Below are 11,073 nucleotides of genomic sequence, written 5' to 3'. Positions count from 1 at the left end.
CACTTTGGGAGGCCGAGACAGGTGGATCACTTGAGGTCAGGAGTTTGAGACCTAGCCTGGCCTACATGATGAAACCCCCGTCTCTACTAAAAATAAAAATAAAAACTTAGCCAGGCATGGTGGTGCATGCCTGTAATCCCAGCTACTTGGGAGGCTGAGGCACTAGAATCTCTTGAACCTGGGAGGCGGAGGTTGCAGTGAGCCAAGATCGTGCCACTGCACTCCATCCAGGGCCATAGAGTGAGAGTCTCAAAAAAAAGCAACAAAACAAAAAACAAATTTACGAATGCCTTGCTTCTCTGTAAGTTGAATTTGAGGTGGCTTACCATAATTCATATCATATAGAAAAATACAGCTGAGCTAATAAAATCAGTACCAAGAAAAGGAAAAGTCAGGCCCAAGATCGGTGTCTCATGCCTGTAATCCCAGCACTTTGGGAGGTAGAGGCAGGCGGATCACCTGAGGTCGGGAGTTCAAGACCAGTCTCACCAACATGAAGAAACCCTGTCTCAACTAAAAATACAAAATTAGTCAGGTGTGGTGGCGCATGACTGTGATCCCAGCTGCTACTCAAGAGGCTGAGGCAGAAGAATCCCTTGAACCTGGCAGGCGGAGTTTGCGGTGAGCCTAGATCACTCCACTGCACTCCAGCCTGGGCAAACAAGAGGGAAACTCCATCTTGTTTCAGAAAAAAAAAAGAGAGAGAGAGACAAAAAAAAAAAATAGTCAGAATAAAATGAAAGGCCAGGAATAAGAACACAGATAAGCAGGTTATAGGGGCTTACACAATTATTAAAATTGGGTCATACATTTGGCTCTGAGCTTCCTGGTGGCCAAAACTAAAAGGAAGAAACATGTATGTGCTTTTCTTACTGTCTCTAAGAAGAAACACAGTGTTCTTGGAGACTCTCAGTGTTTCTCTGGTTCAGCTTTCTGTTTTTCAGGGGCTTTATATAGTGATTTTGAGTAATAAGCAAAATCCTTGTATTCGTTACCTATTGTTGGGTAAAAATCGCCCCAAGTTTAGTGGCTTAATAAACAATAAACTTTGTTTTTCCTCCCAGTTTCAGTGGGCTAGGAATCTAGGTGAGGTTAGCTGTGTCCTCTGGCTCAGGCTTTCAAGGCCCTTACCACTTCCATGTGAAGCTTTATCGCCCTGCACTAAGTCCCTGTCTCCCCACCAGCAGGACAGGGTAGGGGGTGGGAGATGCTCAGAGGACAGTAAGCAAGTCTGATTCATTTGTGTTACCTGAACCTAGTCCAGGGCTAACCTGGCACAAGGAGACCTCAGCAAATAAATTTAACAAATGAACCAACACACACACATGAACAGAAGTGGCCCACAATGAGGCTTAACAGTGGCCTCACAGAGGTCACTTGAAAGTGTTAAAAGCCTTGAAAGCTCAGCTTCAATCACTGCCAGCCAGGGTGTCAGGAAAAAAAATTCAACAGGGGCTGCTATGTGCCATGCATCATCTCAGTTTGTTCATCTGTAAAGTGAGGGCAATAATAGCAATGCCTGCGTCATAGGATTTATGTGAAGTCAAATTGAATTAACAACACCCCAAAGAATTTAGAACAGCTTCTGGTACATAGTATGTGCTCAACAAATGGTTATTATTCTCATCTCAACTCTCATAATATTAGTGTAAAAGGCAAGATATATGTTATATATGATTTGAGTACTAGTGTAATTCTTTTTTTTTGAGAAGGAGTCTCATTCTGTCACCCAGGCTGGAGTGCAGTGGCATGATCTTGGTTCACTGTAACCAAGATCACTGTAACCTCCACCTCCTGGGTTCAAGTGATTCTCCTGCCTCACCCCACTAGTTAGCTGGGATTACAGGCATGCGCCACCACACCTGGCTAATTTTTGTATTTTTAGTAGAGATGGTGTTTCATCATATTGGCCAGGCTGGTCTCGAACTCCTGACCTCAAGTGATCCCAAAGTGCTGGGATTACAGGCACCAGTCATGGTGTCTGGCCTTGTAATTCTACTTAGATGAAGATCTTAAAGCTCAGTGATGTCACTTCCCTGGACTGCTTGACTCTACAGGAGGGGTTGTAAACTTTTCCTGTAAAGGGCCCGATAGCAAATGTTTTAGGCTTTGTGGGCCATAGAGTCCCTATGGCAACTGCGCTGTTGTATGTTGAAAGCAGCCATAGATAAACAGTAAACAAGTGAGGGTGGCTGTATAATCTGAAAGGAAGGCATCATGGTTTCCTGTTATGGGGAAAGAATCGGGCTACAGGGTGCATGGGGTTCCTCTCACATCATCAACCACCACAGACCTCCACATCCTGGGGCTCTCTGCACATCTCAGAGAGCAGAGAGCACAGGGTAGGTGAGGCAGAGAGTACAGGATGGGGTGGGGCAGGGGGAGTAAGGGAGGTGGGAAACAGGGGAAAGTGCTCCTGGCAGGAAACAGCAGTGCAAACTCTGAGACTGAGGGAGAAAGCAGAGGGAGCAAGTGGAGGAGAGGTGAGAGGGAGAGGCGACTTCGGCTTATCTTTGGTTCTGAGCACTGCAGAAGCCATGGAGGATATTTGAGCAAAAGAGGGATACTGATCACCCCTTTATTCATGCAGCAAACAGTTCCTGACACCTCCTTGGAGCTGGCGGCCCTGCGCAGGGCGGTGCAGCAATGCGGCCGAGTCAGACCCGGTCCCTGCCCTCAGTGGGCTCCCTGTTTAATAGAAACCCCGTCTCTATTAAAAATATTAAAAATTAGCCAGGTGTGGTGGTGCGTGCCTGTAATCCCAGCTACTCTGGAGACTGACAGCAGAGGCGGGCAGGGACACTGGCAAGTCAAGACCTGGAGGGATACGTGCCACCGTGGGGCTTAGGAGGGACACAGGGGAGGCCCGAGGTGAGGCTTCTAAGTCAGCACGCTGCATCATGGAATGCTTCCCGAAGGAGGTAATGTTTAAACCGGAAGCTGGAGATGAGTAAGAATGAGCACAGGAAAGGGTGTGATGGGGACAAATGTGCGAGGCAGAGAGAACGGCAGGCACAGAGGCCTGCAGGCTCGGGAGCCCCTGAGTCCCTGCGAGCTTTGCCGCTCCTCCTTGTGCAGGATGGTGGAGGGGTGGCCCACCCTCCATAAAGCACTGGAATTCTGGCGGTGATGGGGTGCTAGGGAGGGTTAGAACCGACAGGGGCAGCTCTGGGTCTCAGAAGGAGGCCTCTAGGGCCCTGTCCAGGAAAGACTGGAGTAGGAGGATTCTGAGCCAGGAGCCCAGGGAAAGGCTGGGACAGAGGTCCGGAATGGATCTGGCAGCCAAAACTGGGGCCATGGCAAGGGTGTCAGGATGGCGAGAACAGACGTGAGGGCTATTTAAGACGTTTTCACCGAGAGCTGGGAACGCTACTCAAAGCTGAGGATGTGTTTCCTAAAAGTGAAGAGCCCTACATTTACTCAAAGGCAGTGTAAATCCAAGACAAGTTTCTCGCAAGCAGACTGAACAAAAATAAAGATGTAGGCCTGGCACACTGGCTCACGCCTCTAATCCCAGCACTTTGGGAGGCTGAGGCGGGCAGGTCACGAGGTCAGGAGTTTGAGACCAGCCTGGCCAACATGGTGAAACCCTGTCTCTATTAAAAATACGAAAAATTAGCCAGGTGTGGTGGTGCGCACCTGTAATCCCAGCTACTCTGGAGACTGAGGCAGGATAATCGCTCGAACCTAGGAGGCAGAGGTTGTGGTGAGCAGAGATCACACCATTGCACTCCAGCCTGGGCAGCAGAGCAAGACTCTGTCTCAAAAAGAAAATAAAACAAAAATAAAGATGTTCGCCACATATGCAGGTGGCCATGGTAAAGGCGGGAGATCCTTTTGCCGAAGGAGTAGGGCTTAGTAAATATGAAGGCCCAGGGCAGGGAGGTGCTGAGGCCGGAGGCCCAAATGAACACAGATGGTCCTTTAGATGAACAGGAGGCCTTAGTCTACACGGGGACAAAGGGACTTTTGCTCTGGCCTAAAGCCTCAGTAAACACAGCCCCTACATAAACACAGCTAAGGGTGGCAGTGGAGCTGTGAAACGCCAGTGTCCCATCCCATCAGGTCAGAAGCATCCCACAGGGATTTGGAGTCCAGTCTCAGAAAGACCAGCTTCCCCCTCTTCCACCTGTGCGCTCTCCCAGGGCTGGGTAATTGGAGAGCGCTGTCAGGTCTGAGGAGGTGGAGACATTGAGTGCAGAGATTCTAGAGAAAAGCTGAGATTCTGAGCAGGCTCTGAGATAATCTTCCTCCTTCAGCAACAAGATAAACAAGGTCCTTGCCCCCGCAAAGCCTCAGTTCTAGTGAGAGACATCTCTTCTTTCCACAGAGGTTTACTGAGCACCTCCTGTGTGCCAGGGCACAGGGGCAGATAAAGCCGGTGAAAATCCCTGCACTGTCAGCATTCACACTCAAGTTGTGGGAGACAGATGAGACAAGACGTAAGAGTAAGAAAGTAAATAAATAAAAGATGAGAGACATCCAACAGTGATAAACACCACAGAGAGGAAAAAAACCAGCCCTAATAATAAACAAGGGAGCAAACACATAAAGCAATTATAGATTAAAATAAGGTGGAGGAAGGAAACCCACAGAGGAGCTGAGATTGAAACTGGAAGGGAAGGTCAGCTCTAGAGAAGGTGGTCAGGAGATGACGTTTAAGCTGAGATCTGAAGCAAGATCGCAGGCAGAGTGGTGGGAAGCGTGTCCCAGGCAGAAAGAACAGCAAACGCCAGTCTCTAGGTGGGAAGGCACCTCCCATGTCGAGAAAATGGAAGAAGCTCAAGGGGGCAGAGGCACAGTACACAATGGGGTGCTGAGGTTGGAAGGATGGACAGAAGCCAGACACCAAGTGCATTGGAGGCATCTGGGTTTTATTATAATTGCAGTGGGGACTCACAGATGGGTTTTAAGCAGGTTTTAACATGATGCTGTTTGAAGAAGACGTTGGCTGCAGAGTAGAGAATGGACTTAGCATGGCGAGGGCAGGAGGGGTTGGGGGTCGAGGCTGGAAGCAGCAAGACCAGTTAGGATGCTGCTCCATCTGTGCAGGTGAGGGATAAGGGTGACCTGGAAGAGGGTGACTGAGAGGGGACTAGCGGGTGGATTCTTTATCGTGTATTTTGGAGCTGAGTGACAGGAGCTGCCAACCTGAGAGTTGAGAGCGAGGGAGGAATGAAAGACGTTCCCAGCTTTGACCCAAGCACCTAGGGAGAGGATGCCAACTTAGAGGAGACAGAGGGGGAAGGCTGGGGCACACTGTGGAGCTTAAACAGAAATAAATGGGAGGGAATAGAAGTGGGATGGGGGCAGGAATGTTCACTGTCCATCAGCCAAGCATCAGGGGCCCCCAGGTTTGCACAAAGAGGCTGCCTGGCGCAAAGCACTTTTCAGTGCTGGCTCGGAAACATCTGAGAGACGTCTGAGAGCTGCCGCCAAGCTAACTGAATCGGAGCCGGTGCATTTGAAGAGACACCTGTGAGGGTTACCCAAAGAGAGTTTGGATAATCAGTGACACACATGAGATCAGAAGCAGGGAGGCATCAAGTCATGTTGACTGAGGTTCAAATCCCAGCCCTTCCATGCCACGTTAGACAACTGACCTCAATTCTCTCCATTTCACCACCTGTAAAATGGGTGTCCTTGTGTCTCATGGGGCTGATGGGAGAAATAAGTGAGACATGCCACACAGTAGGCACTAGGAAAGTTTCCAGAGAAGAGCCTATTAGGACCCAAGGGAAGGCAGAGGTGGGGGTCCATCCGCTCATCCCACGAGCACTCACTGTGTGCACACTCATGCTAGGCTGTTCTAGGAGCTGGGACCCATCAAGGAATGAGGCAAACAAAACTCTCCGCCCTCGATGACATGGAAACAGATTTGCAGAGAGAGTGGTGTGGTACTTAACAGCCAAATGATCTGGGTTCGAGGCCTGGCTCTGCCACTTGCCCAAGTTACTTGTCTTAAGGCTTGCTTTCTTCATCTATAACATGGTACTAATGACAGTACATGGTGAAACACCGTCTCTACCAAAAATGCAGAAGAAAAAAAATTAGCTGGGTGTGGTGGCAGGCACCTGTAATCCCAGCTACTCAGGAGGCTGAAGCAGGAGAAGTGCTTGAACCCGGGAGGCAGAGGTTGCAGTGAACTGAGACTGCGCCAGTGTACTTCAACCTGGGCGACGGAGTGAGACTCCAACTCGAAATAAAATAAAATAGTAAATAAATGTTGGTGGAATAAGTGGAGTTAGGCTTGGTAAAAATGAGTGTTGAACCCTTTTTCACATCACACACACAAAATTAGCCTGAAGTGAATCAAAAACCTAAAAGCAAAAGTGGAAACTAGAATGCTTGTACAACTGTGCTGTTCGATATGGCAACCACTAGCCACATGCGGCTACTGGGCACTTGAAATGTCCTACATTTAGTAAGAAAATAATATAAAAGCCTAATTAATATTTAATATTGATTACATGTTTATAGGATGCTACTTTGGATGTATCAGGTCAAATAAAATATTATTGAAAGTAATTTCACCCATTTCTTTCATTTTCTTTCTTTCTTTCTTTTTTCTTTATTTCCCTTGAACAGATTACCTACATGAAGCAATTTATTTTTTCTTTTTTTTTTCTTTTTTTTCACCCATTTCTTGTTGCTTTTTTGTTGTGGCTACTAAAAAATTTAACATGATATATGTGGCTTACATTGTATTTCTCCTGAACAGTGCTGCTCTAGAAGAAAAATTAGATGATATCTATGGGTATGCAATAATTGCTTAGAACACATTCAAAATATCAAGTATGAAAGAAAATATATAAATGGGACTTCACCGAAAATGAAAACATCTCTGTTCATCAAAACACATGATTAAGAAAATGAAAAGGCTAGCCACATCTGGGAGAGAATTTTATACATGTAATATATAATATATGCCTTAAAAAAGGCTTGAGGGATCCTTCTGTCTCAGTCTGCCGAGGAGCTAGGATTACAGACATGTGGCAGCATACCTGACTAATTTTTGTTGTGTAGAGGCAGGGGCTCATTATGTTACCCAGGTTGGTCTTGAACTCTTGGCTTCAAGTGATCCTTCCACCTTGGCTTCCCAAAGTGCTGGAATTAGAGGCATGAGCCACTGTGTCTGGACCCCAATTTCAATTGTGGGCAAAAAGACTTGATTATACATTTCACAAGAGGAAAGGTCCAAATGCCAGTGAGTACATGAAAAGGTACTGAACACCACTGACATCAGGAGATAAAAATTGAAGTCACCATGAAATGCCCGATCACATCAGCATTTGAATGGCTAAAATTACAAAGCTCGAGTGCAGCAAATGCTGGAGAGGATGTGGAGGAACTGGAAATCTCACATATTTCCAGTGGAGATGTAAATAGTACAACCATTTTGAAAAAAAAAAAGTGGGAGTTTTGTACACAGTTTCACATACTATATCCACTCTATGGCCCAACAATTCTACTGCCAGGTATTCACTCAAGAAGGGTGAAAGCAAAAGTCCACATAAAGACCTGGACATGAACATTTCCAGCAGCATTACCTATAATGGCCAAAAGGCAGTATCAACTCAAACACACACAACAGGTGAACAAATAACTACAGTGTGGCGTTTCCACGTAATAGGATAATACTCATCAATATATAGTAACAAACAATGTATAATACACACAACAGTGTGAATGAATTTTGAAAACATCTTGAGTCAAAGAAGTCGGATGCCAAAGCATGTTCTGTAATTCCACTTATATGAAGTTCAAGAACAGGCCAAACTAATCTACAAAGACAGAAATTCATAACAGTGACTGCCTCAGGTTGGGAGTGGGATTTGGGGATTAATGTGAATGGCACACAGGGGAACTTTCTGAGGTCCTGGGAATATTCTATATCGTAATAGGGATGGAGATTACATGGTTATGTATTCACCGAAACACATTGAACTATGCAAATAAAATCTATGTACTTCACTTTATGTAAATTTACCTTTCAGGAAAGAGAAATTAAAAACTTAAATCATGAAAAGTTTTGATTCCCTCTTTTTTTTTTTTAATTAAACTAGCTAGTGATCTATCAATCTATTCTTTCAAAGAATCAACTTTTGGGTTTGTTGATCTTTTATATGAATTTTTGTATCTCAATTTCATTCATTTCAGCTCTGATTTTGGTTATTTGTTTTCTTCTGCTATCTTTGGGGTTGGCTTGCTCTTGTTTTTCTAATTCCTCTAGGTGTAATGTTATGTTGCTAATTTGAGATCTTTCTAACTTTTTGATATGGGCATTTAGCTCTATAAACTTTCCTGTTAACACTGCTTTAGCTGTGTCTCCGAGATTCTGGTATGTTGCATCTTTGCTTTCCTGGATGCTAGGACCAAACTGGACTAGAGTAAATTGTGTGGTTCCTTCTGTCCCAAAGAAAGATGTATTTTTAACTTGGGAACTACATCAGCCCTATCTGGCTATGTTAAGCATCCCAGTCTCCTCTGTATCTCATGCTGGGCTCTATGCAAAAGGGGCAGCCAGTGAAAGCATTATTGATATGTCAATATTGATATGTGAGAATTTGATCCCTCCATCATGTTGTTAGCTGGTTCTTATATACACTTCATTGTATAGTTGCTTTATAGTGTCAGTGGGCTATATACTTAACCACTTAACATCACTTTCTGTGGTGGCATGTAACATTCTTTCACTTCCATGTTTGGCACTCCCTTAAGGACCTTTTATAAGTCAGGTATGGTGGTAATGAAGGTTTTTAGTTTTTGCTTGTCTGAAAGGGATTTTAATTCTCCTTCATTTATGAAGCTTAGTTTGGCAGGATATGAAATTCTTGGCTGGAATTTGTTTTAAGAATGATGAATATAGGCCCCAAATCTCTTTGGCTTGTTATGATTTCTGCTAAAAGCTCTTCTGTTAGCCTGATGGGGTTCCTTATATATATGACCTGCCTCTTCCTTTTAGCTGCATTTAATATTTTTTCTTTCATGTGAACCTTAGAAAATCTAATGACTATGTGTCTTGGGGATAGTAATCTTGTATAGTATCTTGCTGGAGTTCTCTGAATTTCCTGAATTTATATGTCAACCTCTCCAGCAAGGCTGGGGAAATTTTTGTGGATGATATCCTCACATATGTTTTCCAAGTTGCTTGGTCTCTCTTTCTGAGATTCCAGTGGGACGTAAGTTTCATGGATGATACCCTGAAATATGTTTTCCAAGTTGTTTGCTTTCTCCCCATCCCCTTCAGGGATGGCAATGATTTATAGATTTGGCCTCTTTACATAATCTCTTATTTCTTGGAGGTTTTGTTCATTCCTTTTCATTCTTTTTGTTTTAATTGTACTTTAGGTTCTGGGCTACATGTGAGAGCCAGTCTTCAAGTTTTGAGATTCTTTCCTCAGCTTGGTCTATTCTGCCATTAATACTTGTGATTGCACTGTGAAATTATTGTAGTGTGTTTTTCAGCTGTCAGACAAGTTAGGTTCCTTTTTATACCAGCTATTTTGTCTTTCAGTTCCTATATGGTTTCATTGTGATTCTTAGTTTCCTTGGATTAGGTTTTGCCATTCTCCTGAATCTTGATGATCTTCATTCCTATCCATATTCTGAATTATATTTCTGTCATTTCAGACAGCTCAGCCTGCTTAAGAACCTTTGTTGGAAAACTGGTGTGGTCACACAGAGGACATGGGACACTCTGGCCATTTGAGCTACCAGGCTTCTTGCACTGGTTCTTTCTCATATCTGTGAGTTCCTTTAACGGCAGTATAGATTTGAGTATAATGAATAGCACTGCTGTTATCAAGGCCACCACCAGAGTGGTTCCAGAAGGAGATGTAAAGGTGATTTTAAATGTGCGATCATTTTGTTTTTCAGGTGAAAGATATGGAAGAGTTTGAAAAACTCTGAGAACAGACCTGAAACACTGGAAAGAATCTAAGTGTTGACGTATTTATAAGCTCAGTGTATTAGATTTACAAGAGCTGTCTGATAACTTGTGGGAATCTTGCTGGGTTGTGAACTTGCCCGACTAGGCAGCTGAAGGGCTATAAAGAATAAGGAATGTATGGAATACATAATTGACTCTTTAAATCAAACTCTCTGTTTAAGGGAGCATAGTTTGTTCAATTTCAGTAAAAGAGAGTGACAGTGACCAAACTGTTTACAAGGAAAAAGAAATCAATGAATGGAATTTGAAGGCTCAAGGGGTTTAAACACTTAATAAATTGAACATCAATTTAAGAAATAATTGGTTTTAAGTAGTCCCCTACTTACACAAAAGCAGACCTCAACAAAGGCACACTGACCATTTCTAATGTGAGAAGTGGGGCCTGGGGTCCCTACTTCACACTTGACTGCACCAGTTCTGAGTAGTGAGGGCAACTCCCAAGTCCACAGAGCTCAAGAGCCTGAGCTGATTCCAACCCAGACCAAGCTGGCTGCAGGCAGGGCCAGGATGTCTCTGGCCTAGTCCCATTTGCAGATCTGTGATGAGTCCCAGAGGTGGACTTGTATAGGAAAGAACCTTGCCAAAAGGAGGCCTGGCCTTTGCTCTCAACTACTTGGAGGGAACGTCTAAGCCCCTGGAATGTCTCGCTTGATTAGAGCCTCTTTGTTTACCTGAAAGACTTAGACTTCACCAAATAGTCTAATAATATAACTAATGATAAGGACTTTGGGTCATTGGTGTCAGCTCTATCTGTGGAGCAGCTGAAGCTAAGGTCAGCCATGTAGACAGTCATCCACATCTATGAGACGAAGCCACACCAGGACATCAAGGCTCCAGTGAGTGTCCTTGGATGGTGATGCTCTATGCATGTTGTCACATGTCATGTCAGGAGGAGTTACTGCTGTCTATGATTCTACTGGGAGAAGACAATTAGAAACTCCCCATTTGGAATTCCCTGGACTCTGTCCCATGCTCTTCTCCCCTTGGCTGACTTTAATCTGTATCCTTTTGCTGTAATGAGACATGCATGAGGATAACAGCTTTCAGTGAGTTCTGTAAGTCCTACTAGTGAACTGTCAAAACTGAAGGTGATCGGGGACCCTTCAATGTGCAGCTGGCGT

This window comes from Sapajus apella, unplaced genomic scaffold (assembly GCF_009761245.1).
Source record: "Sapajus apella isolate SASKATOON/1434 unplaced genomic scaffold, GSC_monkey_1.0 scaffold144, whole genome shotgun sequence".
NCBI lineage: Eukaryota > Metazoa > Chordata > Mammalia > Primates > Cebidae > Sapajus > Sapajus apella.
This window is presented reverse-complemented; position numbering follows the sequence as displayed.